General features: G+C 44.0%; 2 long non-coding RNA genes and 1 pseudogene across 3 annotated transcripts in view; 2 read left to right on the forward strand and 1 right to left on the reverse strand.

Moving 5' to 3' along the window:
• The first annotated feature begins 307 nt into the window (after positions 1 to 307).
• Positions 308 to 7,710, forward strand: LOC101128781 (uncharacterized). Of its 2 annotated transcripts, none has more exons than XR_002008533.3 (2): positions 308 to 551; positions 3,605 to 7,710. It is a non-coding gene; the product is annotated as an uncharacterized lncRNA (long non-coding RNA). The 2 variants fall into 2 exon arrangements; XR_002008534.4 differs by having other exon boundaries at positions 314 to 672.
• A 988-nt stretch (positions 7,711 to 8,698) lies between these two features.
• The window catches only part of LOC129526329 (uncharacterized), a 45,277-nt gene continuing 27,337 nt past the window's right edge, over positions 8,699 to 26,638 (reverse strand). The window contains exon 4 of the long non-coding RNA XR_008670993.2: positions 8,699 to 8,795. This is a non-coding gene — a long non-coding RNA (uncharacterized lncRNA). The remainder of the gene's footprint in view (positions 8,796 to 26,638) is intronic.
• LOC101129124 (G protein-coupled receptor kinase 6-like) lies at positions 21,584 to 23,436 on the forward strand (annotated as a pseudogene).

Genomic DNA, 26,638 nt, shown 5'->3' on the forward strand with positions numbered 1-26,638 from the left:
ACCAGAGTTAGAAGTGCAGGATGAATTTACCAAGAGAGTAGGTTAAAAGGGAAACTTCTCCTTCAGGCCTATGGTGGGCATTTCTTGTTTACTCAAGAACCTACCATCTCTCACAAAATAATGTCCACCGGAATTCGATTATGTCATGATTTTGCCTGCCCCCGCGCCGCCAGTCACAGCAGGAGGGAAGCGCAACCCTAGCCTTTCCTTACTCTAGAGACAGGAGGCGCTATGCCGCGACGGCGGCAGAGAAAGCGTGGGAGCGACGCTCTTGCTCTCTGGACGTCGACGTGCCCACGTCGAGGCCGCGCCCAGACCCGGAGGCGGGGCCGACACGTGGGGCAGCGTGGGCCGCTGCCTTGGAAACGCAGAGCGCGCGCTCCAGGTAAAAGCTGCTGCGCCCAGGACAGGGTTCTCACGGTGGAGGAAAGGATTTCTGCGGGATACCACGCTGTGCTCCAAAAAGCCGGGCGGCTTTGGAGCCAGAGCAGCGGCTCTGCGGCGCAGGCGGCGGGCCGGGGCAGCCTTGAAGCCGGGATCCGGCCCGAAGGGTGAGCACCAGCTCGTCTTCGGTGGGCGCCGCCTTCAATGTCAAGTTCCAGGGCAGTCGCTTGGACCCGTTTGGCGAGCGCGGAGTGAGCGGCGCAGGAGGAGCTCCCCTAGGTCCCGGAAGTAAGCCGGCCCCTGCTCCGCGCGGCCAGCGACACTCAGAGCGAGATTGTTTGGGCCTGGGAGGAGGCAGGCAGCGAACCCAGCTTGTACAGTGGGGTCTTGTGTGCGCTCTCAGTGACAGGCAAGGTTACCTCTGCTTTGAGGGGCCGGGTTTAGTGGTCTTCTCCCCAGAGTGTTGGATCTAGGAACTGCCTGCGTTAGCCCCTTGCTCCACGTGAATCTGAATAGTTCGTCCTGGCAGTGGCGGTGAATTTGGCCTGCCAGGACCCGCCCTCTGCCTACACTCAGCGGCACCCCGGCTAAAGCCCTTTAGCTCCATCGCTACAGGCCTGTCTTAAGAGGCCTCTTTATCCCTGTGCCTTCACAGGCGGCATCACATGGTCTTTTTCCAAGGACAAGGCTGCCTGCAGTCAAGTAATAGTAATTTAATTGATACCTGAAATTCCATCACCTATTAATTTATTTCAAAGCTTTGGGCTTTCTTGTTTTAAAACACAAAACTCTGTTGAGACGAGTCTGACTTCATATAGTGCCATGGAATTGGCCACTTTGATTTCTTACCCCAGGAAGTCACTAGATTGCATTGTTTGCTTCTTATTTATATGTACCATGCCTAGTGTCGTACCTGGCATTCAGTAGGCACTCAGTAATTGTTCAGTGAGCGAATGAAAGGTGAGGGGAAGGCAAAGTTGGAAAGGACTTACCTGATGCCTGTTCTAGTTGGAGTTTGTACATTTTGTCCATTTTAGTTAAGGATTACTTTTATTTTTGCCTTTTAAAATTTCATTATACTGTATTGCCTTATAAAGAGGAGTCTAGGGTATTGTTGCATTGAGCTAAAGGGTGTATAATTCTTGTTTTATCTCCGTTATCAGCTTTGTCGATTTTAAAATTATTTTGTGTGAAATTTGCTACACCACCTTCCTTAAGGGTATGTAGTGTTGGTATTAACATAGTTGGTGTGAGAACTACTTGTAGGCGCTGAGCAGAAAGACGTGAGGGGAAGCCTGATTTTGGGTAGATGAGATATAACTAATTTTAGCTTTATTTTTCTCTTTTGTATCATGATATTCGGCACTAATAGCAGATTTTCAAATTTTAGAGTTGGTTTTTGCCTTGAAAAAAAAAGGTTTATTCAGTTTTTTAGCATTACGGTCACTGGTAATCCGAGAGTTAGAATTCCGGAGAACAATATGGGCAGGTTGTACTGGGAAGTGGAAGTAGTCTGTGCTTGAATCAAATTAAATCAGTATAAAGATGACATTTGTGTTTGGTTCTGATTCTGCTTTGGCCCCCACTGACTTTCTTTTTTTTTTTTTTAATTTGTAATATATTTTGAAAAGAGATTGCTAGCTTAACTTCATCCATCCCTTCTTGTAGAAACAGTAGGGCTTGTCAGGCCTGAAGGTTTACCTGTTGATATTTCTGAAAATCTATGTGTTAAGCACCTACAAAGTTGATTAACAAAGCCTAGCATCTGCTCCAGTCACTTGTTTCTTTCATTGAGTTCCCCCATGTGTTAGACATTCTATTGGATAGCTGGTTAAAGAAATGAAGGGCAGGGCTCTTGGGTCTGGAAACTCACCTTTTCAGGAGAGAAGACTTTCAAACAGATAAATTGTAATAGAGAAGTATGGAAAAGTGTGGGCTTTACAGATGTACAGAGCGGGTTCGAGTTCTGTCTTTCCCAATATTAATTTGTGACCTCAAACAAGTTTTTTCTAACCTCTTAAAGCATGTGGCCTGATCTGTGAAAGAATGATACTCTGTTCTGTAGGATTGTGTGATTTAAATGAGAACCTATGTGAAGTAGCAGGCATACTTCATGGTATGCAGTAGGTGCATATTAAATGCTTTTTTTCCCTGCCTTCCTGAGTGTGCTAACAAGTGTGATTGAATAGGTAACAAAAGAATGGTCATTCCCATTAGATCAGTGATTTTTGTTTTTATCAAGATATTGAAATGTCTTTGGAACGTATAAAATTTGCTCCCAGTTTCAGCCTATGATTTTAATATGTTCATTAAATTTTTCTAAAATATTTATTGCTTGATAGTCAACTCATCCTCTCTGATAGTTGTAGAATAATTGGTGCTATGTACTGAGATCTCACTTTGTCAGATGCTGCTGTTAGTACTTTACATATACTTAGTACCTGTATCCATGCCGTAAGGTATGTATCGTCATTCCCATTGTACATGATGAAAAAAATATGAGGCCTAGGAGGAGAAATAACATGACCAGGGTTATAAGCTAATAATAATTATGGCTAACATCTGTAAATGCTCTGTGCCAAACACTGCTTTATATATATATATTATTTCATTTAATCCTTGTGGCCACTCTTAGGTTCTGTAGAAGTGACAGAGCTGGATTTTGAACCCATACCATTCAGTTTTTGTTTTTCGGAAAAATAATTAAAAATTGAAAAAAAATTGGCCGGGCGCAGTGGCTCAAGCCTGTAATCCCAGCACTTTGGGAGGCTGAGGCGGGCGGATCACCTGAGGTCAGGAGTTCGAGACCAGCCTGACCAACATGGTGAAACCCCATCTCTACTAAAAATACAAAAATTAGCCAGGCGTGGTGGTGCGCGCCTATAATCCCAGCTACTCAGGAGGCTGAGGCAGGAGAATCGCTTGAACTTGGGAGGTGGAGGTTGCAGTGAGCTGAGATCACGCCACTGCACTCCAGCCTGGGTGACAGCGTGAGACTCCGTCTCAAAAAAAAATTAAAAATGATGTTCTGAAATCATTTTTGGTGTAATTTATGTGGGGTGATATGAGGAGTATGATAGTGGTGTTCGTGATCACAGGTATAACATGATACACCAATGAAAGTCAAGATTTGCTTTGTGACAAAAGTAATTTTAGTAAATATTTAAAAAGCACAATTTTGAATTTTGGTTGTAAATTGGACGTATTCCTTGGTTCTAAGGGTCTTTTTGGAGTTCCTGAGCTCAGTGCCCCAGAAGGCACATACTTCATATGAAATATGAAGGATTTCATACTGCACAAGAAAAAGCCTTGAGAAAGACAGAATTGCTTGTGGACCGTGCGTGTTCCACCCCACCTGGGTCCCAGACTGTGCTGATCCTTGATGAGCTCTCGGATTCCTTGTGCAGAGTGGCCAACTTGGTAAGATGCTTTGCCTCAGACTTGAAGCTACCTCTCTTTCAACCTGTTAAAATTTAAGTGAAATTTATCCTTTGTTGTTTACTGTTAATATTAGATTATAAAGTTAAAAATGTCTGAAACTATTTGAGATCCATTGTGTATAATTTTTTGTGATGAAATACATCATTAGGAATGGGGAAAATGTTATAGGAAAAGGTGACATTTAGAACTTGTACTTTAATATGTATATTTAATAAAATATACCTGTAATATATAATGAATGAATGATTACTAATATGGCAAATATTTGCTATATTTGGGTAATATATATTTACATATATATTCATTTGACAGAGATTCTTTATTTGTGAAAGCTTCTCCCAAAATTCTAAGAACACTTTATGTGTGCATTTACAACAAAATTCCTCTTTTTCTTTTCTTTTTTTTTTTTTTTTTTTTAATAGAGACAGGGTCTCCATGTGTTGCCCGGGCTGGTCTTGAACTCCTAGCCCCAAGTGAACCTCCTGCCTCGGCCTCCCAAAGTGCTGGGATTATAAGTGTGAGCCACTTCTTTTTCATAAGAGGTGTGAAAACCAGTTTTAATAAACCTTTTCAGGAATGCTTTTTTTTTTAATTAAAAACCAAGTTTTCACATCAAAACGATTGTAAAGACTTTTTTTTTTTTTTAACATTTTAAACTTGAAATAGAAGTGTATACCTAGATCTCTTCACCAACTAGGAAATCCATTGCTGAGATAGCAAAATTTTCTTTTTCTTTTTTTCTTTTTAATTTTTGTGTGTACATGTATATATTCATGAGGTACATGAGATGTTTTGATAGAGGCATACAATGTATAATAATTACATCAGGGAAAATGGGGTGTCCATCCCCTCAAGCATCCTTTGTGTTACAAACAATCCAATTATACTCTTTTAGTTATTTTAAAATCTACAATTAAATTATCGACTGTAGTCACCCTGTTGTGCTATCAAATAGTAGGTCTTAGTCATTCTTCCTGTTTTTTTGTACCCATTAACCATCCCCACCTCCCCCATACCACCCTGCTACCCTACCCATCTTCTGGTAACCATCCTTCTACTCTTTATTTCCATGATTCAATTGTGTGTATTTTCAGGTCCCACAAATGAATGAGAACATGCGATGTTTGTCTTTCTGTGCCTGACTTATTTCACTTAATGACCATCCATGTTGTTGCAAATGACAGAATCTCATTTTTTTTTTTTTTTTTTGAGATGGAGTTTTATTCTTGTTGCCCAGGCTAGAGAACAATGGTGCAGTCCCAGCTCAACCTCCACCTCCTGAGTTCCAAGCAGTTCCCCTGTCTCAGCCTCCCGAGTAGCTGGGATTACAGACATGCGCCACCATGCCCAACTAATTTTTTTGCATTTTTAGTAGAGACAGGGTTTCACCATGTTTTCCAGGATGGTCTCAATCTCCTGACCTCGTGATCCACCCGCCTCTGCCTCCCAAAGTGCTGGGGTTACAGGTGTGAGCCACCACGCCTGGCCATAATCTCATTCTTTTTTTATAGCTGAATAGCACTCTATTGTAAGTACCACATTTTCTTTGTCCATTCATCTGTTCATGGACAGTTGGGTTGCTTTCTCATCTTGGATGTTGTGAACAGAGCTGCAGCAAACATGGAAGTGCAGATATCTCTTCGATTTACTCATTTCCAGGAAGCAGGGTTTTCTATCAGCCTGAAGGAGCCGACTCTTGGTTACTCATGTCAAGGAAAGCAGCACACACAATTTAAATAGTGATCATTTATGATCCTGTCTACATGGTATAGAACTACATAGGTTTTTCCCTCACATTCAGTCAATGTTGAGCACCTACTGTGTGCCAGACACTGTCTAGGCACGAGGGATACCTGCAGGAATGAAACCGACACAATCTCTTACTTCACGGAGTTTATATTCTGGCGTTAACTTGTTTTTGAAAATTTAGGCTGTAGGCCCTTTCTACAGCCTAGTTAGCTGAAGAAGCTTTCCCTGGATGAGCTGAGGTAACCTTCTCAGCATATCTCCGTTTTCACAAGAGGGAAGAAAGGCACTGGGTGATGAAGGGATGTGCCCGCTGTCAGCTGGCCAGCGTGTGGTGCAGCTGGGCTGCCAGCCCAGGCAGGGTATCTGTCGAGCTCTTCTTCTTTCTCCTGTTCCAACCATTTCTGGGCTGGCTGGCTGCTCAGGTCTCATGAATCCTTACCTGGAAAGGTTGCAAAGTGTGTTAGCCTCTCCATCTTTAAAAAAATGTATACTTGTTTTTAAAATTATTATACAGTAAAAGTGACTTCTTTTGGAGGATGGTACAGTTCTATGAATTTTAACTCGTATAAATTTATGCAGCCCCCACCACAATCAGGATACAAAGCTGTTCCATCAACCCACAAAAATCTCCTTTATAGTCACACCCAACACTCCCCACTAACCTCTGGCAACCACTAATCTGTTCTCTCTCCCTATAGTTTTGCCTTTTCTAGAATGTCACAGAAGTGGAATCCTGTATACCTTTGACTTCTTTCACCCAGCATAACTCATCCCCATCTTTATTTTTTTCCTTTTTTGGAAAATTTCCTTCCACCCATACACCTGACTTGAGCATTAACACCTTTCAGATGATTATATGTTCACCACAAGCCTCCCGCTCTTAAGGAAGCCAATAAAGTATCTTATTGTAAAGGGTTTTTCTCTGGAGTGAAGTTGCAGGCTCTGGGTAGTTCTGTTGTACTGGGTTTTTGTTCTGTGCCTCCAGTACATGCATAGGAAATGTGTCTTTGAATGATGGGGGAGCTGTGGAAACGCACTGCCAAAAGGAGGTTTCATACCCTGTTCACCTAATTGTGTCACAGAAATCAGAAAAGGAAAATCTGTGTCAGTGAATTTCACTATTCAAGTACAGTCAACCCTCCAGATTCGGGCATCTGTAGAGTCAACCAACCTTGGATCAAAAATATCTGGAAAAAAAAATTGCATCAGTACTGAACACGTACAGACTTTTTTCCTTGTCGCTGTTCCATGAAACAATACAGTGTAACAGCTGTTTACATATTATTTACATTCATTAGGTATTACAAGTAATCTAGAGATGATTCAGTGTAAGGGTTGTGCTGTGTGTCAGTTATATGATTTGATGTATGGGGTGTGCTGTGCGTCGGTTATATGCAAGTACTACACCATTTTATATCAGAGACTTGAGCATCTGTGGATTTGGGTATCTGTAGGAAGATCTAACCATTGCCCACTGATACTGAGGGGTGACTGTTGGCATGGCTGTCACAAATCCCAGAATTCACTGTGTATTTGTTGTCTTAGTCTTCATCTTAATCAGTATTCTAGGATTTTTTTCTACATTTTTGCTTGTGGTCTTCACTAAAATATTTTAACTTTTCTGCCCTATATCTTGTCTTATTTTGACATTTTTAATATTATGTATAATATCTCATTTTGAAAACTTAAAAAAAAAAACTATGTGATTTATATATGTAGTTCTCTGGGTAAAAAAGAACCTTTCTCCTTTTTGAATTTTTGAGATATTACCTACCAGTAATGTTAGTACTATTATAAGGCAATCGTTTTATAAACTTTTTCACCAAATAGTCATTTTGTTTTCTTTGTTTTCAACACAGTTTTTATGTAACAGAACTGTTTTCCTCATCACTATTAGAAATCAGTTGTTAATGTGCATGCTAGTGTTTTGAATTTTAATATTGATTATAAATTCACAACATGTAGATTAGTAATTTGTAAAAAAAAAAAAAAATGTAAATTTACGTAACTCATTTTTCAGATACTTTGGTACTAATGTTATTTTATCGTTACCAATTCTTACAACAAATATACCAAACTATGGATTTAAATGTTTTGGCATTAAAAACTATTTGATAATAAAATCAGGAAATTTTACCTTGTGGTGATTTTATTTCATGTTATAGTCACACATCTTCTTGGCAAATAAAATATGTAGTGTTTTGTGGTTTCTCTGCTTTTTGTTACAATTGACACGAAAACAAAAATTTGGTTTTACATCATTTTATCTTTTTAAAAAAATTGTTGCTCATTTTAATTTCTAATGACTTAAGTAGCAGCAGCAGTAGTAGTTGTACACAGTATTACATGGAGACTGAACTCATATTTTATTAAAAGGACTAAAGAGACTGTGCCTTTGTTTTCTGCACAAAGACTAGAATGTAGTTAAAGACTAAAGTGTAGTTAAATGAGTTTTGAAACTATACTATGTGTCAGTTAAAGAAAACAAGCCTCTAAGAGTTGTTTTCTGGAGCTAGGTTAACCTGTGAGAACCATACTGCAAAGAATTTTAGCCAGAAAGTTGTAGAATATTTGAAACCAGTGTCTGCTCTTTTGATTTAATAAAGGGTTAGGAAGAATTTGCTTGGTGTTTATATTTGAAGGAGAAAAACTTTTCTGAAACAAAGTTAATAAAATTATTTTTTTTGGAAAGAAACAAACTTGGTTTCAAGGAATAACAGAATTAAATAGATGTTCAGAAAGAAGCTGCTTTGCTTTACTCGCTTAGGAAAAAGTCAGTAATGGAAATGCATAGGGCAAGCCAATGGCACATCTTAAAACCCAGTTTTCATTTTCACCCTCAGATCCTGGAAGAAAGCTTCCCATCAAATTCCCTTTTGGTTTCGTCTTTCCCCTTTATTAGGCTGATTTTGTGAAAATCACTTACCCTGAGCCAGCATTCAGGGAAGCCGCAGAAGAAGCTTGTAGAAGTATTGGCACCATGGTAGAGAAGTATGTGCTGTTCCCCTCCCCACCTCCGTGCCAAGTCCTGGGTGATCCGGTTTCATGGACTTGTGCCGTAGGCAGTTTTGTCCATAGCGCTTGTCCCCCGCCCAGCAGGGTGGGAGGTATGTGTGACCAGGGGTGGCCGGAGGGAGGGCTCAGGACAGGCCATTGGCTCACCTCGCAGGCAGGCACTGGGCCTTAGGGCTGGTTGTCTGTTCTCTCAGTCATTTCCTTGTCTGTAAATGGGGTCATAAAGTTAACCGTGCCTCAGGGTCCTTGTGAGGGTTAAATGAGATCAGTGTAAAGGTGTCACTTGATAATCTGAGATGATAGACACCCAGGATTCTTGTCATCACCATTATCACTGACCTTAAATAAGGGCTTTTTAGTGTCCTAGTGACAAGTTGGACTTACTAGATTATCGCTTGATTAAATTGCTGTTGCATTGATAGCTGTGGGCCACAGGGCGAGAAGCCAAAATGCTCTATAAACAGTGTCCTCGTGGTCCCTGTTGAGTTGGAATTAGGGGAGTCTAGGGAGGCTGTAAAAGTCTGTGGGAGGGCTGGAGCAGGCTCTGGCTGAGACTGTGATGGAGTGAATTATTTTAAAGTGATTTTGGGGTAAATGTGAGTGTTTTTAAGCCACTTATGAGAGCTCCATAGTGCTTGTTAAAATAACTGAATGGTGGACAGCGCTGTGTTCCAACACACTTAGCTGCGTGGCACCATGCCAGGCAGTGTATAGAGCTAGGGAGAGCCCTGGGCTTGCCAGCGTGGATTTACAACAGGGAAAAGGGGGTAACACGATAAGACAATTTCATATGCCAGAAATTGTTGGAGGAGGAGAGTGATGGCTCCTCTGGTTAGACGAGGCTTCCTTCGAAGACCCAACACTTCAGGATGTGCAGCTGCTGCTTTTCCCCAGGTCGCCAACGTTTGTTCACTTTGGCACAATCGTGTGTGACTTTCCCCATAGCCGCTGAAAACCAACTTGCGTAATGGGACAGAACGGGGCCCTGCAGAGTGCAGACACTGGGCATGCTGACAGGGCTGAAAGTGGGGACTCCCTGGGAGAAAGCTTTGCCTCTCGGGGAAAGGCCCCTGGAAAGGAGTCAGCAGTGGGCTGCCTGCTCGAGGCTCTCTGCGTGCTGTGTCCTGCCGAATTAGACGTGGGCTGGTCTCATGGACAAGCACTCTTCATTTTGTGGGAGGACAAATACAGACTGAAGTATGGGCTTTACCTCAGGGTCTTCCAACATAAAACATACTACTGGGAGATTTCCTTAAACCTCTGCAGTGGGGGCAGTGCGGGCAGCCTCTGAGCTACTGTTCCTTTGCCGTGGAGTGGCTCCGTGGGTGAGCAGGTTGGGAGGAGGTAGGCCTCCACACTCACTCTCTCTCTGACTTCTGGGATCCATGTGTGGGAGTCTGGCCCTTGGTGAGTGTTTTTTGTTTGGTAATGACTGTCTACGTTTCACTAGCATTTGGGAAGACCCATGTGAATGGTAACAGAAACCCTTCGATTGATGTAAATCTTCAGTGTTTTTATTGTGAACCAACTGAGGAACAGGAGTATCCTTGAGTCTCTGAGTAGGAACTGGTGGGTGGTTCTTACAAGAAAGAGATGAATCTGAACTATAAGGAAGCTTATAATAGAGTTATTTTCTATTACTTTTTCCTCATCTGGTTTTCTTTTGACATTTTAGACCATTAGGACATCTTGACCAAGCTCTAGGGGAAAGGGGTAGAGAGGAAAAAGAAAAGAATAAAGCCTCTTGGTACAGACTATGTTTGAAGTTTCCTTCCTCAAACACGTGAACTTGTGCACGCAATACAGCAAGGGAGACACGGGAATGATGGAGGATAAGATGTGAAAGATATAGTCCAACTGCTAATATTGTTTCGTGTATGTACCTTTTAATAAGAGTAAAGCTTCCCAGCTAAATTGGGTTGGGGCTCTCGATGGTGGAATTTCCGATATCAGCTAGTACAAGAGAAAGTGGAGCCAGGGGTGGGTGGGCTGGGAATGGCATTCATCCAGGCTGGGGACTTGCTGGAAAGGCAAATTCTCAGGCTGTATTCCAGGACTACTCGGGATTGGTCCCAGTGCTGTTTTAACCAACGCTCCAGGTGATTCTGAGCACTCGCTAGTTGGAGAACCACTGGGTTAGGGAGCTAAGGTCTCTCAACGCTGCTTGAGAAGGGCTGCCACAACCGCCAATGAAGGAGATGGGTTGAGTGATTGCCCAGGGGCACTGGGCTGGTACCAGGAAGGGTGTGGATTTGAGGCCAAGCCTTCCAATTCTAAGTCCAGGGACTTTTATACTCTGCCAAATAATACTAGAAACAAACAAAATCTCCTGTCTCACCAAACCTTTTAAATTTAACATGTGAATTCACTTAACTCCATAAAAACAATAAACTACACTTGGGTCTTTAATATAGAAAACAGAACAAACTGTTTAACACCCTGAGAAGATTCAGCTTCCTCACTTGGGCTAATATTGTTAATTTAGTTTTGTTGGGGGAATTAGCCACCTCTTGCTTTGATGGGTTCTATTCTTTCTACCCTGCCCTGCCCAGCATGAGGAATAATCTCTAGTCCCGCAGTGGTGTAGAGCTCTGTCTATTCTGGAATGAGACTGGACTTTCTTGTCTTTTGTTCAGGCAGGAGCAATGGCATTGAAAAGTTGAAAGAAAAATAAAGTCAGCAGGACATAGACTTTTGAGATTCTAGCTTTTGAAGCCAAACAGATTGATCTAAGGAATTCAGTCTTTCTCTGATTCTTTGTATTGTTAACATCATCTTTGCCTGCATGTGAATGACTTCTGGCCACCGAGGGGCAGCACTTCAGCCTGTGGCCATGTGGGAGGCATTTTCTTCCATTTGGCTGAAGCTTTGGGTAGGATGGGAGTTAGGGAAGGTGGGGAATGGGTGGCACAACCCTCTGCCTGTAGCATTTAACCCACACAGTGGGCTTGGTGACATCCTAGTGATTTGATGTATTCCACCCCTAGAATCCAACCTTTCCTGTCATTACGGCCAGACATTATACACTCAGGGCATAAATATGCTGCACATAGAAGCTATAGGGAAACAATTGATACTGGGGAGGTCCATTCTGTAATAATTGTGACTTGACCAGTTAGAAATATTACCCAGGGGCAAGCATTCTTAGAAATGTTTGACCATTAAGGTTCTTAAACCATTAAGGACCACCACTTTTTCTTAAATTTCTTTCCCACCAGTATATATTTTAACACCTTTTAAATTCCCATAGAAAGTGCTAATTCCCTAGTTACCAACTTATTTTAGAATCTAGTTATTCTGCCTGTCTAGGCTCATGTCTGTCTAGAGCTGCATGCTTTCATGTGGTAGCCACTAGCCACATGTGGCTATTTAAGTTTGAATTAATTAAAATTAAGTACAATTTAAAATTCAGTTCTTGGGTCACACTAGCCACATTTCAAGTACTCCGTAGTTCGATGTGGCTAGTGACTGGACAGTGCAGGTGTGTAATATTCCCATCATTTGAACACACCACCCTAGAACTCTGAAGACTATATAATGTAGAAATAAATATTTAATATAGGTGCTGGTTAGGATAGGTTTGATAGGAGCAAAGGACATGAGAAGATACTATAAATTGTAAGAGAGGTATACGTAGTGGGTGGGAATAGCTGAAATTTGCCAAATTTATCAAATTTGCTGACCCATTTGAAAGGTGTGGCTTAAAGATGTACTTTTCACTCATGACCAGCTCAGTTGAGTTGGGGAGGTTCTGCCTTTCACCATGGACTCCAAGTTCTTCATTTGGGCTGGGCATGGTGGCTCATGCCTGTAATCCAGCACTTTGGGAGGCCAAGACAGGCAGATCACTCGAGCCCAGGAGTTCAAGGCCAGCTTAGGCAACATGGTGAAACCTCCTCTTTATAAAAAATACAAACATTAGCCGGGAGTGGTGGCATGCGACTGTAGTGTCAGCTACTTGGGAGGCTGAGGCGGGAGGATAGCTTGAGCCTGGGAGGTCAAGGTTGCAGTGAGCTGTGATCACGCTACAGCATTCCAGCCTGGGTGACAAAGTGATACTTCGTCTCAAAAAATAAATAAGTTAAAGTCCTTTTTTGATACTCTGCATCCTGACAGCTAATGATAACAGACATAGAGTGTGGATGATAATTTTGTAGGACAGTTTAAGGGCATGATCTGGAAGTGGCTGATATCAATTTTGCCCACATTTTATTGGGCAGAACTCCTTACATAGCCTCACTTAGATTAGAAAAAGTAAAAAAAAAAAAAAAAAGTTTTCCTGGTGCCCAGAGGGAAAATGAAATGTTTTGGTGAACACGTAGAATGGTTTCTGCCACAGGTTTTATGACTCATGAATGGTTAGGAAACATTGCCGTGGGCATTCATGTGTGAAAGGGTATGTTTTGCAGAGTATCATGATTTAGTTTGTCAGGCCAGCTGGGTCACAGGGGAGTTGTTAGAATGGAGTCAGAATGGTAGCATATTTCTCTAAAACAATCTTGAAAGATTCTGATTTCTCTCGGAGATCTCTCCGATAAGATTTGTGGGGCTTAGCATTCTGTGTTCTCCCAACATCTTTCATCACTAAAACTCTGGAGGAGAAAAAAATATCAGGAAGATTCCAAGTACTTGCCGCTCTCTGGGTGAGAGTAACTACCTTGAGGAACATGAAGAAGACATCTTTCGCAGTATTTTCCTACAGTTTTGGAGGGGCAGGGCGGGGGTCTAGAGTTACCTCAAACTTGAAACTGAGAATTGAACCATGCTTCTGACAGCACCGCCTAAAGGAAGTGAGGTGTTGTAACTTGGTTACTTGGCATTTGGTATTTGTCTCTGTTTGTTCCATAAAAACTTTTGGAAGTGTTGGTAGATGTAGCTAACATTTGGTCTACTGCTATAAAGGATGTTGAGACCTCCAGTCAGATTTGTGGTTTTCCATTACCTGGGTACCACAGGAAGTCCTCACCTGACGGGACTACTTACAAGATGACTTTTGTCCTTCACAAGATGCATCCTCACATACCCTCATTGCCTCCAGCCCACTAGTTAAGGTCCATTATCTGCAAAACCCCAGAGAGGGAAATGAAGTCCCATTGCAAAGGCAGTTGATGAAAGCTCTTCACCAAGTATTTGATGACTGGTTTACTCATCAGGAGTTGAAGGGCCTAATTCTTACCAGGAGAAGTCAGAGAAACACATATGGGGGCGGATCTTGAGAGTTTTGGGTCAGGAGGTGTGGGTATTATACATAAGATTGACTAGGAAAGGTCTACTGACTCTATCCTATAATTCACTGTCCTCAAAAGGACAATTGTGCCTATCCCAATAATGCTGGTCAGAGGTTTCTTGAAGCTTGGATAAGATGACAGCCTATAGTCAATGAGGGAAAGATGCCATATTTGCCATGGCATGGTATTGAGGAAGGAGTCAGACAGTCCAGGGAGGGTTTATTATGCAAGACTGGAGACCCTGATCTTGTTCCCTGTGAGGCCAAGAGGACATGCCCTTTATACAAAAACAAGAAACTCACTGGTGAGGGGCCACCAGCATTGTTGGGAATCTCACTAGTGATTGTCTTCCGTGGTCTATGGTTCACAGTAGGAAATGCTGCCACAGAACTGACCTCTCTAATATTACTGAAGATGAAGATATTTTGGAGTAGCAGAGGCCAAGTCGCAGCATTTGGCCATCAAAGTGAATATGACTACCACAAAGTGAATATGACTACCACAAAGTGAATATGACTACCATATGGCAGCAAGGCCAACGTGCCAGCCAGGGTCCTGTACACATAGGGCATTTCTAGGAGAAAGATGGGTAAGTACCCACTGTGAATATTTCTTGACTTGTGTAACCAGAAAAAATATTAAGAGAAGGTAAGCTGAAATCTGATGTCCGCTGCCAAAAAGAAAAATGATGATCCCTCACCTAGCTCCCAGATTTGAGTCAGTTCTCGGGCCCCTGGCCTAGTGATTGAAGGGGAGGCTGGGCCCCCTTGAAAAAAAAACCCTGCAGTGCCACAAACCTTCCCCCAAAGGGACCTGTGTAACTTTACACTAAGAAAATGGAAATATACAGATTTTTCAGGGTATACAGGGTCTAACCTTACAATGACATCAGCAGAACCTGAAATGCCATGATGACAGCTAGTTAGAATGGGCTATTATGGAGGCGGGTGATAAATGGAGTTCTTGTCAAGGCAGGCTCAGCAGTGATGATGAGGGTGTTAGGGCTCACCCTGTCTTTGCTTCCTCAGTTCCAGTGTGCTCAATTGGAAAGGATAGACTGAGCAGCTGGTAGAGCCCTCACGTTTTGTTTCCTGACCTGTGAAATAAGAACCAGGAAGGAAGAAACAAATGGAAACCCAGAAAGTGCCCATTCTCACCAAAGATAGCAAATCAGAGCAATACCCTATTCCAGTGGAATGGCTGAGATCGATGCCACTCCCAAGAACTTAGCAAATGCAGGGGTGGTCATCCTCATCATATCCCCATTCAATCCATCTACATGGTCTCTGCAGAAAACAGATGGATTTTCATGAGTAACAGCAGACTACCGGACTGTTATCTAAGTTGCAGTCCCAATTGTATGTAGCTACCTAATTGGATGTGGTATCTTTACTGGAACAGAGCAGCACAGCCTTTGGTTCCTGGGTTGTGGCTATCCATCTGGCAAACAAGTCATCTTCAAACCTCCTCAGGAAGGATGGTCAAGATCAGTTCTGTCTCATTAAGAAAGGATTTGAGTACACATTCACTGTCTTTCCCCAAGGCTATATGTATTCTCTCTCTCTGTCACCTTGACATATCATGCTGGTATACTATGTTGTTGACATTATGCTAATTGGACTTGGTGAACAGAAAGTGGCCAGTACTCTGGATGTCATAGTAAAACACATGAAGGTGAAACATAAATCATTTACAGTGTCAAAGTCCTGCCATATTGGTGAAGATTTTAGGAGTCCCATGGTTTGCAGCATCCTAAGGTAAACAATTACCCCTGTGAAAAGGTATATTGTTCGGTGGGCGACTTTGGATTTTAGGAGGCAGCCAATATTGCACTTGAGATTATTTCTTTGACTCATTTCTTGGGTCATTAGAAGTCTACCAGTTTTGAGTGGAACCCAAAGCATAAGAAAACTGAAGAAATTCTAGGCTTCAGGACAACATACTCTGCTGTTGAGGCCATATAATTCAACAGATCCAACAGTGCTTGGGGTATCCATGGTAGAAAAGGATGCTATAGGAAATCTTGGACAAACCCTAACAGATTTGCGGTACAGAATGGGTAGGGTTCTGGAGAAAGCCACGTCTACACCATTCAAGAGACTATTTATTGTTTAATTACTCACCACTCAAAAAAACAGCTTCTGATGTGATAAGGGGTCAAGAGAGATCAAGCACCTGAAAGTGGGACATCAGGTGATTTTATGATAGGAGTTTCCTATTACGAGCTGGACATTGTCAGATCCAACAAGGTGGTAAGGTATGATGGAAATGGTATATTCAGGACCAGATCTGAGCAAGTCCAGAGGGTATAGGGTGGCCCAGGGCTCCATGTCACCTACCTCTGCTGTCCTGACATGTCTCTCAGCTCACATCTATAAATATGGGGGCAGGAGTGAGGGAACTCTATGATTCACTGATGAAGGAGGAACAACACAGCTCATTCCTGGTTCATGGATAGATTGGTTCAGATACTCAATGCTGCCTGAGAATGGGCAGCTGTCAACACTACCACTCAACTCAGTGGTGGCCCTAAAGGACAGTGATGAGGGGAAACCCACCTAGAGGGTAGAGCTGTGAGCAGTATGCTTGTTTGTCCACTTTGTATGTCAGAAGTGGTATGAGATAAGGATATATATGGACTTCCATGTAGTGGCAAATAACTTGGCTGGTCTTGGTCTGGGGTTTAGAAGGGGCAAGTTTAGATGATCAGAGACAAAGTGGTCTGGGAAGAAGCATGTAGATGAACTGCTGGAAGTGGCCACAAAATGTGCAGATCTTTGTGTCTCACATCATTGCCACTAGAGAAGATTTGGCACAGACAGGACACTCACTAAGCAGGTAGATGGAGGAACCGGCTAACTGGCTGGTAGATGTCAGTCATCTCTGTCCCCAGCCACCCCAATGCTTGTACAATAGATCCTTGAGTGGAGAGTGGCCATAGTGGCAGGGAAGGCCATTATTCAAGGCCTCATCCATCATCCAGCATGCACTCCTTTTCACCAAGACAGTTGGTAAATTTATTATTTATTTATTACCAAATAAATAAATGTATTAGATCTAAAAAATCTATTAGATAGATAAATGTATTAGATACAGGATTTTAGAGCTGACAATGTGGGGTATAATATGTAAAAGCTTAGAAAGGCGTAGGGAGACATCTGTCTTTTTCCTTTGCATTGACAGCATGTGCTTGCATCAGCTCTGTGTGTGTGTGTGTGTGTGTGTGTGTGTGTGGACTGTAGAAAGAAATCACTACATCCAGACTGTGCTATAGTATTTTTTCTCTTATTGGTAGGGGCTAAATCAGTCTCCCCTCCCCGTGCAAGAAAGAGATGTTGAAATCTTAACTCTCAGTACCTCAGAACTGACTTCATTAGGAAACAGGATTGTTGCAAATGTATACTTAAATTAAGATGAGGTCATACTGGAGTAGGGTGGGCCCTGGTCTGACATGACTGATGTCCTTACAGAAAGACAGCCACGGGCTGGGCACGGTGGCTCATGCCTGTAATCCCAACACTTTGGGAGGCCAAGGTGAGTGAATCATGAGGTCAGGAGTTTGAGACCAGCCTGGCCGGGATGGTGAAACCCAGTCTCTGCTAAAAATACAAAAAAAATTAGTTGGGCGCAGTGGCAGGCACTTGTAATCCCAGCTGCTCGGTAGGCTGAGGCAAGAGAATCACCTGAACCTGGGAGGCAGAGGTTGCAGCGAGCTGAGATTGCACCACTGCACTCTAGCCAGGGCAACAGAGCAAGACTCTGTCTTAAAAAAACCAAAAAACAAACAAAAACAAGAAAAGAAAAGAATGAAAGACAGCCCTGTGAAAACAGAGACACACACAGGGAGAATGCCATGTGACAACAGAGGCAGAGACTGAGGTTATGCAGCTGCAAGCCAAGAAATGCCAAAGATTACCCACAAACCACCAGAAGCTAGCAGAGGCGTGGAATCCCCTACAGGTTTCAGAGGGAACATGGTCATGCCAACACCTTGATTTTGGACTTCCAGCCTCCAGAACTGTGAGAAATTAAATTTCTGTTGTTTTAAGCCACCCAATTTGAAGTACTTTCATTATGGCAACCCTAAGAAGCTAATACATTTATATAAAATATTTCACACTATTCTTTCTCTCCAACATTATTGAGGTATAGTTGACAATTAAAAATTGTATATATTTAAGGTGTACAATTCAGTGATTCGATATATGTGTATGTTGTAAACTGTCCACAACAAGCAAATTAATGCGTTCATCACCTCACATCATTATCATTTTTTGATTTGGTGAGAACACTTAACAGCTACCTTCTTGGCAAATTTCAAGTCTGCAATATTATTAACTGTAGTCACATTGTTGTACGTAGTTCTCCAGACCTTATTTACCTTACATAACAGACCTCGCTCATACCCTTTGACCAACATCTTCCCATATCCCTCCCCACTCAGCCTCTGGTAACGACTATTCTACTCTCTGTTTCTATGAGTTTGACATTTTTGGATTTCAGGTTTATGTTGTCACAAATAACAGAATTTCCTTCTTTTTAAAGGCTGAATAATATTTCATTGCATATGTATATGCAACATTTTCTTTATCCATTCATCTGTCAATGGACATTTAGGTGATTTCTGTATCTTGGCTATGGTGAATAATGCTGCAAGGAACAGATATCTCTTTAAGATACCGATTTCATTTCCTTTGGATATAGACCTCACAATGGGATTGCTGATCACATGGTGGTTCTATTTTTCCTTTTTTTGAGAAACTTCCATATTGTTTTCCATGATGCCTCTACCAATTTACATTCCCATCGACCATGGACAAGGGTTTTCTTTGCTCCACATCTTCACCAATATTTGTTATCTCTTGTCTTTCTGATAATAGCCATCCTAACAGGTGTGAAGTGACATAGTGGTTTTGATTATCACTTCCCTGATGATTAGTGATGTTGAACATCTTTTCATGTTCCTGTTAGTTATTTGTATGTCTTGTTGGGAAAAATGTCTGCTCAACTCCTCTGTCTACTTTTTAATCAAGTTTTGTTTTTTTCTGTTGAGTTGTACTAGTTACTCCTATATTGTGGATATTAATGTGTATGGCTTGCAAATATTTTCTCCCATTCTGTAGGTTGCTTTTTGTTGCTGTTGATTGTTTCTTTTGCTGTGCAGAAACTTTTTAGTTTGATGTCTCACTTGTTCCTTTGTGCTTTTGGTTTCATATCCAAACCGTCATTGCCAAGACCAGTGTTATGAAGCTTTTCCCCTATATTTTTTTCTGGGAGTTTTTACAGTTTCAGGGCTATGTTTCAGTCTCTTTGAGTTCATCTTTGTGTATGGTGTAAGATAAAGATACAGTTTCATTTTCTTGCCTGGGGATATCCAGTTTTCTCAACACCACTTATTGAAGAGACTTTTCCCCATTATGTATTCTTGGCACTTTTGTTGAAGATTTGTTGACCACATGTGTGAGTTATTTCTGGGCTTTCTGTTCTTTTCCATTGTTCTACGTGTCTGTTTTTATGCCAGTACATGTTATTTTGGTTACTATAACTTTGTAATATATTTTGAAATCAGAGCGGGTAATGCCTCCAGCTTTGTTCTTCTTGCTCAAGATTGCTTTGGCTACTTGGGTCTTTTGTAGTTCCATATGATTTTTTTTTTTTTTTTTGACAGAGTCTTGCTCTGTGGCCCAGGCTGGAGTGCAGTCCAGCAATCTCGGCTCACAGCAACCTCTGCCTCCCAGGTTCAAGTGATTCTCCTGCCTCAGCCCCCCAAGTAGTTGGGATTACAGGCATCTGCCACAGTGCCCAGCTAACTTTTCTGTTTTTAGCAGAGGTGGGGTTTTACCATGTTTGCCAGGCTGGTCTCAAACTCCTGACCTCAAGTGATCCACCCACTTTGGCCTCCCAAAATGCTGGAATTAGAGGTGAGAGCCACTGTACCTGGCTGCATATGAATTTTAGAGTAGTTGTTTCTATTTCTGTAAAGGACATCATTGGGATTTTGATAGGGATTGCTTTGCATCTGTAAATCAGTTTGGGTAGTTTAGACATTTCAACAATATTAATTATTTCAGTCAACATGGGTATCTTTCCACTTATCTGTATCTTCTTTAACTTCCTTCATCGTTGTTACAATTTGCGTGTACAAGTGTTTCATCTCTTTGGTTAAAATTTATTTTTAAGTATTCTCATCTTTTTTGTGAATGGGATTATTTTCTTGATTTTCTTGTCAGCTGTTTATGTATAGAAATGCACCTGATTTGCATATATTGATTTTATATCCTGCAACTTTACTGAATGTATTTATTAGCTCTAACAGTTTTTGGTTGAGTCTTTAGGGGTTTCTATGTATATAACCATATCATCCATTTCAAATAGGGATAATTTTACTTCTACCTTTCCAACTTGGATGTCTTTCTTTTTCTTGTCTCATTGTTCTGGCTATGATTTCTAGCACTATGTTGAATAGAAGTGGTGAGCGTGGACATCCTTGCCTTGTGCCAGATCTTAGAGGGAAGGCTTTCAGTTTTTCCCCATTGAGTTTGATGTTAGCTGCTATCACACTATTTTTTAATGTTCACCTCTGGTTCCCCTTTGTCACAGAACCTTCCCAAATGACCCATACAGCAGGCCCCTTTTTCTGAATGTCCATAAAATTCATCTTCTGCAACCTTCATTTGATACATCTTTTATGCCATCCTGTATTGTTCCTAAGTCAAATGTGAAGTCTGAAAGGTGTGAACCACATCTTGCCATCTGGGAGTAGACAGCATGAGCAGAGGAGAAAGACAGGGTCAGAAGCCAAAAGGCTGATGAGTTAATGGGTGCAGCACACCAACATGGCACATGTATACATATGCCATACAAACCTGCACGTTGTGCACATGTACCCTAAAACTTAAAGTATAATAATAATAAAAGAAAAGAAAAATACGGAAAAAAAAAAAAAGCCAAAAGGCGGCACTTCAGTCCCACCCAGCTGGGAGACATCAGGCAAGTTCCTGAACTTCCATGACCTTCATTTTCTCCACAAAATGGGGTAAATCCACAACTCTAAACCTAGCCATTATAAAAATAAAAAGCAACATAACAGTAAAAACAACTCAATTAAAAATGGACAAAGAACTTAAATAGACATCTCTCCAAAGATGATATACAAATGGCCGATAAGCACATGAAAAGATGCTCAACATCGCCAATCATTAGGGAAATGCAAATGAAAACTACGATGAGATACCTTTTCACACCCATTAGAATGACTATTATGGAAAAAAAAAAAAAAAAGAACCAGAAAGAAAACCCAGAAAATAACAAGTGTGGACAAGGACGTGGAGAAATTGGAACACTTTCACATTGCTGGTGGGTATGTAAAATAGTAAAATGAAGCTACTTAGAAAAAAAGTTACAGCAATTCCTCAAAAAAATTAAACAGAATTACTGTATGATCCAGCAGTCCCACTTCTGGAAATTATCTCCCGAAATTGAAAGCAGGATCTCAGGCAGATCCTTATACACTCATGTTCATAGTAGCAGTATTCACAATAGGCAAAAGATGGAAGCATCCCAAGTGTTCATCAACCGATGATGAATAAACAAAATGTGGCCTAGCCATAGAATGGAATATTACTGAGCCTTTAAAGGGAAGGAAATTCCAACACATACTACCACACGGATGGCCCTCGAGAACATTATGCTCAGTGAAATAAGCCCGTCACAAAAGGACAAACGCAGGCGACGGCTGGGGAGGCGGGGCGGGAGAGATGGGGGAGTGGGTGGCAGCCGCCGCGCTGCGAGCCGAGCAGAGCCGCGCCGATCGCCATCCGGCCTCGGCACTCGCGCGCGATCCCGGCCGGCAGCGCGGCCCATGGAGCTCGAGAACATCGTAGCGGACACGGTGCTCCTCAAGGCCCGGGACGGTGGCGGTGGAAATCGCAAAGGCAAAAGCAAGAAATGGCGGCAGATGCTCCAGTTCCCCCACATCAGCCAGTGCGAAGAACTGCGGCTCAGTCTCGAACGTGACTATCACAGCCTGTGCGAGCGGCAGCCCATCGGGCGCCTGCTGTTCTGAGAGTTCTGTGCCACCAGGCCGGAGCTGAGCCGTTGCATCGCCTTCCAGGATGGGATGGCCGAGTATGAAGTGACCCCGGATGAGAAGCGGAAGGCATGTGGGCGGCGGCTAATGCAGAATTTTCTGAGCCACGGGGTTCCTGACCTCATCCCTGAGGTCCCCCGGCAGCTGGTGACGAACTGCACCCAGCGGCTGGAGCAGGGGCCCTGCAAAGAACTCTCCCAGGAACTCACCCGGGTGACCCACGAGCACCTGAGCATGGCCCCTTTTGCCGACTACCTCAACAGCATCTACTTCAACCGTTTCCTGCAGTGGAAGTGGCTGGAAAGGCAGCCAGTGACCAAAAATACCTTGAGGCAGTACCGAGTCCTGGGCAAAGGCGGCTTTGGGGAGGTGTGCGCCTGCCAGGTGCGGGCCACAGGCAAGATGTACGCCTGCAAGAAGCTAGAGAAAAAGCGGATCAAGAAGCAGAAAGGGGAGGCCATGGCGCTGAACGAGAAGCAGATCCTGGAGAAAGTGAACAGTAGGTTTATAGTGAGCTTGGCCTACCCCTGTGAGACCAAGGAGGCGCTGTGCCTGGTGCTGACGCTGATGAACGGGGGCGACCTCAATTTCCACATCTGCCACATGGGCCGGGCTGGCTTCCCCGAAGCGCAGGCCGTCTTCTACGTCCCGAGATCTGCTGCGGCCTGGAGGACCTGCACCGGGAGCGCATCGTGTACAGGGACCTGAAGCCAGGAACATCTTGCTGGATGACCACGGCCACATCCTCGTCTCCGACCTGGGACTGGCTGTGCACGTGCCCGAGGGCCAGACCATCAAAGGCCGTGTGGGCACCGTGAGCTGCATGGCTCCAGAGGTGGTGAAGAATGAACCGTACACTTTCAGCTCTGACTGGTGGGCGCTAGGCTGCCTCCCGTTGGAGATGATTGCAGGCCAGTCGCCCTTCCAGCAGAGGAAGAAGAAGATCAAGCGGGAGGAGGTGGAGCGGCTGGTGAAGGAGGTCCCCGAGGAGTATTCCGAGCGCTTTTCCCCGCAGGCCTGCTCACTCCGCTCACAGCTCCTCTGCAAGGACCCCGCTGAACGCCTGGGGTGTCGTGGGGGCAGTGCCCGCGAAGTGAAGGAGCACCCCCTCTTGAAGAAGCTGAACTTCAAGCGGGTGGGAGCCGGCATGCTGGAGCCGCCCTTCAAGCCTGACCCTCGGGCCATTTACTGCAAGGATGTTCTGGACATTGAACAGTTCTCTAGGATCAAGGGCGTGGAGCTGGAGCCTACCGACCAAGACTTCTACCAAAAGTTTGCCACAGGCAGCGTGCCCATCCCCTGGCAGAACGGGATGGTGGAGACTGAGTGCTTCCAGGAGCTGAATGTCTTTGGGCTGGATGGCTCAGTTCCCCCAGACCTGGACTGGAAGGGCCAGCCACCTGCAAGGGACTGCTGCAGAGACTCTCCAGTCGCCAAAGGATTGCTGTGGAAACTGCGGCGAGAGCGAAGAAGAGCTCCCTACCGGCCTCTAGCCCCCAGCCAGAGGCCCCCACGGGCAGTTGGCGGTAGCAGCTACTCCGAGTGCCTTTTACAGTTTTGCACAGTGGACTTCCCCATTGTCCACTCAAGTTGTGGCCTGGGGAACACAGACGGAACTGTCCCCAGTGTCCTCTGCCCCCTCAGCCCCTGGCCTGCCTGAGTTTGGCAGGGCCTGGGCCATCCCTGGGACAAAGGTGCGTCCCTTCAGCTCTTCTCCGTGGAGCTCGGGGCTTTCTGTATTTATGTATTTGTACCAATATATATAGTGACCAGGGCATTCTTAGTTCCTGCCACAGACCTGGCGCCTCCGCCTTGGCTCCTGGGGGCAGCCAGCCCTGGCTGGGAGAGCAGGAGCTGGCAGAGGAGCCACTGCCAAACTTAAGGCTCCTCCGACCCAGCTTGGACGGCTGAGGGTCACACCCCTGAGCCTTCAGCACGGTGCTGACCACCCCTAGCCTCTGAGTAAGACTTGTGCCTGCCCCTGCTGCCCTGGACTCAGGCTTCTGCCCTCTGGGGACTAAAGCTGTCCCTTCTCAGTACTTGTCAGAGCTGGATCTGGGGCCTGTATATCCGCTAGGCCTGTGCCAAAGTGGCCAGAGGTTGGGCCGGCTGTGAGATCCATCAGCCCACTGCTCCGGCCGGCCCAGATAGGTCTGCCTCTACCTTCCAGCTCCCGGGGCCTGGTCCCTGATGCTTTCAGGGACGTTTCAGAAACGCCCGAGCCCAGCCCCTAGGAGGGGGTGGGGCATCCCTGGGCAACCCTCAAACATTCCCAACTCCTCTCATAACACTAGACACATGTGCCCAGCAAAAAAAAAAAAAAAAAAAGGACAAATGCTTCGTGATTTCACTTATATGAGGCACCTAAAGTAGTGAAATTCATAGAAACAGAATGTTGGTTGTCGGGAGCTGGGGGCGGTGGGAACAGGGAGATATTGTTTAATGAGGGCAGAGTTTCAGTTGGGGAAGATGAAAATGTTCTGAAGATGGATGGTGTGGATGGTGGTGATGGCTGTGCCATACATAATGTGAAAGTACTTAATGTTCTTGAACTGTGCACTTAAAATGGTTAAATGGTAAATTTTATGTTATGTATATTTTGCTGCAAAAACCCACTTATACAATATAAGGTAACATTATTCCTGATATTTTCTTACCCCTCCCCCTCATACACCCACCCCTACTGCTGTGCATATTCCAGATTTTGATAAACACTTGCTAAACCAATGCTGTCCTCACAGAACATACCCTCCTCTCCTCTTCCTCCCCTGCCCATCTGTACAGACCTGTGTAGCTGGCCAGCTTACCTGAATAGATCTTTTAAATCAAACCAGTCTAAATATTTTTAATGTGACAAAACATAAAAAGGGATGGAGAAAGCAAGGGAGAGACGGGTGTGCCTCGTGCATTCATGGATTTGTATTTATACTCCAATGATCTTGTTATTTTTAAAGTCTGCTGAAGCTGGTTCCACCTGCAGGTTTCTTTTGGTGCCCTAAATCTGTGTGTGCATTCTCCATATGCTTGGAGTCAGCGTACATGAGCTGTTTGTCCCCCAGCTGGCTTTTTGCAGTGGAAGAGGGGCAAACAGAATCCGCAGCACGTAGGACAGGGAGCCTGAAATCCCACGCCGCGCAGCACTCAGTGTGTGCAGGAGCTGAGGGAAGCAATAAGACCTAATAACCTCACCCGTTCTCCTGATTGCTTTCTTCTCCTCACAAAGGAGCCACATCAGCAGCTCTGGTGACCCTCAGGGAAATCTCTGCTGTTATGAGGTTGGTGGGCCATCCTTTCATCACTGTGAAATGCTGGCAGTTTGTGTCAACAAATCGAATTCCAGTCAATCAATAGGCACCCTGCCTCTCAGCTCGGTAGAGCTGCACAGCTGGCCTTCCTTCCCTCCCATCCGCTGCCCATGCCCTGGAGCCCTGGCAGCAAGCGCCACTGCTGCCCGTGGGGTGGGAGAATGCCCAGGCAGCCAGGTCAGACTGGATGTGGCAGACAGCAATTGACAAGGCTGGTTCCACCACCAGAGAGTCACAGCCCACTGGAAACACACCATGTTGTACAGGGTAGAAGCGCCAGCTTTGTGCAGATGGACTTGGGTACAGGTCTGATTCTGCCACTTTGGGCTGTATGGCCTTGAACTTCAAGGCAAGTTCTTCACCTCTTTGAACTCTAGCTTCCCTAGTTATAAAGCGGGGATGCTGCTGCTGCCTGCTACAGGATTGTTAGGAAAAGTGTTATAATGCATGCAAAGTGCTTTGTCCAGTCCCTGGCACACAGTAGAGAGAGAGAGAGAGAGTGTGTGTGTGTATGTCACTGTGATCTGCCAAGTCTTACAAGCCAAATAGGGCAATAAATGGCAACTACTGCGGATTTTACAATCATCATTAGCATCATCATCATTATTATTGTCATGTTGAGTGTTGCACAGAAAACAGCCCGGAACCAGCCTACGTGGTTCTATCAATGCAGGATGAGAATATTCAGCCTCCAGTTCATGAAGGTTCACTAAGCAGAGATGTACACTGGATGATCACCAGCATGTACAAAAAATAAATACTATAGTATCTTCATCAGAGGGCTGCCATCGGCCTCAGGAGGGCATTCCCAGGTAGAAGTACCTCAGGAGGTTTGTTCTGTTGCCTGGCCCAACATCCTATAGGGAAAGAGCCCAATAGTGGCTCCTTGAAATTTCTGCATTCCCTGGAAGCCAGAAAAAGCAAAGACCTGGCAATTGAGTTCTCTTGCTGGTAGGGGAGATCACAGCTTCGTAGATAGACGGCTGTTTCCCTTTGGGTGATAGAGGTCCCTGCTGGGCAACAAAGAATTAAACACAAATCTATTTCTTGCCAGTAGTTGTCACACCTAATAGATTGGGATGAGATACCACTGCATTAGTGTGTGAATTTCCCCAGATGAAGGCAGCAGCAAAGCCCTTTAGAACAAGCCACAGAAGGACAGAAACAAACTAATCAGGGAATGCACAGCTTCACACAAGATCCAGGGGCTTCTGACATGGGAGGAACACAAAATTTTTAACTAACTAACCAAGGATGCAAACGTTCCCCCAGCAAGAAATGGTTAGAAGTATCTTGGAGTGCATTTTGTGGTCGCTGTTACTGCTGCTGCTGTTTTGTATAATTGGGAAGGAAAAGAGAATAATTAGAGGTGAGATTTTCAGACACAGAATGCCCTAGTATTTATTGACTTTCCGCTCTGAGGCAGG

This window comes from Gorilla gorilla, chromosome 14 (genome assembly GCF_029281585.2).
Source record: "Gorilla gorilla gorilla isolate KB3781 chromosome 14, NHGRI_mGorGor1-v2.1_pri, whole genome shotgun sequence".
Taxonomy (NCBI): Eukaryota; Metazoa; Chordata; class Mammalia; order Primates; family Hominidae; genus Gorilla; species Gorilla gorilla.